The sequence below is a fragment of the Onychostruthus taczanowskii genome, unplaced genomic scaffold (genome assembly GCF_017590055.1).
Source record: "Onychostruthus taczanowskii isolate IOZ18803 unplaced genomic scaffold, ASM1759005v1 scaffold24, whole genome shotgun sequence".
NCBI classification, from domain to species: domain Eukaryota; kingdom Metazoa; phylum Chordata; class Aves; order Passeriformes; family Passeridae; genus Onychostruthus; species Onychostruthus taczanowskii.
In genome coordinates this window covers 955433-958153 of record NW_024499684.1, presented here as the reverse complement: position 1 = coordinate 958153, position 2721 = coordinate 955433, and positions in this window count along the sequence as shown.

Genomic DNA, 2721 nt, shown 5'->3' with positions numbered 1-2721 from the left:
GGCTGCAGCACAGGGGGTTGTACAGAAACACCCAGAACTGCTGGGATGGGCACAGCAGCCTCCCAAACCAGCCCAGCTGGGCTGCAGCACAGGGCACAGCTGCGGGCAGGGCTCAGGGCACACATATTAAATTGTTTTTCTCTACACACACACCCCCCTCCCGTAAGACATTTTGATTCATAGTGCAATAGTTTATGCCTGGAATGCTCGGTAGCCAACTCTGAGAGCTGAGGAAGGGCAGGGGGTGCTGCCTGCCCCGGGAATGCACAGGGAAGCAGCCCCGGGGGTCAGGGATGGTGGCTGCACAGCAATGCGGTGCCCAGGGTCAGGATGCAGCTCCAAGGAGGGTTTCTCCAGGGCTGCAGCCTGCAGGGAGCTGAAGGAGAGCTGCAGGGGGGTCCCCTGCTCCCCTGCAGCCCTCAGCCCTCGCTGGGAGCACGTTTCACCCCTCAGCACCCAAACTGCAGCTGCAGCTGCACAGGGACAGCCTGGGCACCGTGCAGCAGGGGCTGGGCTCCAGAGCTGCCTGGATTATTTGCATTATTTTTAGTGATTCCTTCAGCTTTGCTTGTTTGCTGCTGTCAAGGCAACGGAGCCGTGGCAGCCACGAGGACGAGCCCGTTGCTGTGAGACCCGAGGGGGCTCTGCTGTCACCAGGCTGAGCTCCTGGCAGCCTGTGCAGTGACACACGCCCAGGAACGACAGCCCCGGGCCCTGCTGCCGAGCCCCAGGGCACAGCAGCCGCCCCGGGGCTCCTTTGGAGGGCAGCTCTTACCTGCAGGCCAGGTGATGCCCCGGCAAACCCCGCTGGCACTGCAGGGTGTGACAGGCACGGAGCCAGCCCGTGGCATCCCTGACATCACTGCAGCTCACAGCGGCGCTGACAGCGGGTGCACATCACCACCCCCTTGGGAAAGGAGACTCAGTGAGCAATTCAACCTGCAAAGCCCTCCTGGAGCAGGGCTGGGGGGCAGGCAGAGCCCCCCACCCCAATTCCTGCCCCACCGTGTCCCCAGCAGCCCTGGCTGGGACATGCCACCTCCTCCCCCTCGTGCAGAGCACCCCTCAGTGACACAGGCAAAAAAATGCATTTACACCAGCTGGGCATTTCCGAGGAGCAGAGATTTCCAAACCCCATTTCCATAACATGTAGGCAGGGAATGTAAGAGCAGGAAGATGCGTGCCACCAAAAATATAGAACAAACACTTTCAGTATTATTCCAGTTCACAAATCCAGGCAAGGGCAGAGAGGAGCTACAGCCCTGAAATACTCCATGTTGCTGAACAGTTTAAACCAAGTATTTCACCCCATAACACTACAGTGAGCTCGCAGCTGAACAAAAACTGCTGGAACTGAAAAACTGAAAGGGGTAAGAGGGGTGAGCTGGGTGCACGTTCCAGTGGCCCCAGTGGGGTAGCAGCAGCTCCTGGAAGCTGCTCAGGTCAGAGTCCTGTCACGGGTGGATGGAAATGGCTTTGCCTCAGAACACAGAAAGCTCCTGTCCAGTCACCAGCTCCAATTATTGCCTCACTACCACGAGCACAAGAGGAGCGACAGGAGGGGCTGCAGGGCTGGGGAGCTCAGCCCAGGGCAGAGAGCAGCCCTGCCCGGCCAGCAGGGACAGACACACGGACAGAGAGCAGCCCTGCCTGGCCAGCAGGGACAGACACACGGACAGGCGTGGGAGCGCTGCTTGGGCCAGCAGGGACAGACACACAGACAGGAGTTAGACAGACACACAGACAGGAGTGGGAACCCTGCTGAGGCCCAGCAGGGACAGACACACGGACAGGCGTGGGAGCGCTGCTTGGGCCAGCAGGGACAGACACACAGACAGGAGTTAGACAGACACACAGACAGGAGTGGGAACCCTGCTGATGCCCAGCAGGGACAGACACACGGACAGGAGTGGGACAGACACATGGACAGGAATGGGAGCCCTGCTTGGCCCAGCAGGGACAGACACACTGACAGGAGTGGGACAGATACACGGACAGGAGTGGGAGCCCAGCAGGGACAGACACACGGACAGGAGTGGGACAGACACACGGACAGGAATGGGAGCCTAGCAGGGACAGACACACGGACAGGAATGGGAGCCTAGCAGGGACAGACACACGGACAGGAATGGGAGCCTAGCAGGGACAGACACACGGACAGGAATGGGAGCCTAGCAGGGACAGACACACGGACAGGAATGGGAGCCTAGCAGGGACAGACACACGGACAGGAATGGGAGCCTAGCAGGGACAGACACACGGACAGGAATGGGAGCCTAGCAGGGACAGACACACGGACAGGAATGGGAGCCTAGCAGGGACAGACACACGGACAGGAATGGGAGCCTAGCAGGGACAGACACACGGACAGGAATGGGAGCCTAGCACACACGGACAGGAGTGAGAGCCCAGCAGGGACAGACACACGGACGGGAGTGGGACAGATACACGGACAGGAATGGGAGCCCTGCTGAGGCCCAGCAGGGACAGACACACGGACAGGAGTGGGACAGACACACGGACAGACACACAGACGGGAGTGGGACAGACACACAGACGGGAGTGGGACAGACACACGGACAGGAGTGGGACAGACACACGGACACGGCCGCGCCAGGAGAGGCCAGCAGTGCTCCCCCTCGCTGCCGTGCCCCGGAGCACAGGACAAGGGCACGGACCACTGCACCCACAGCCACTCCACGACTCAACAGCACCCGCTAC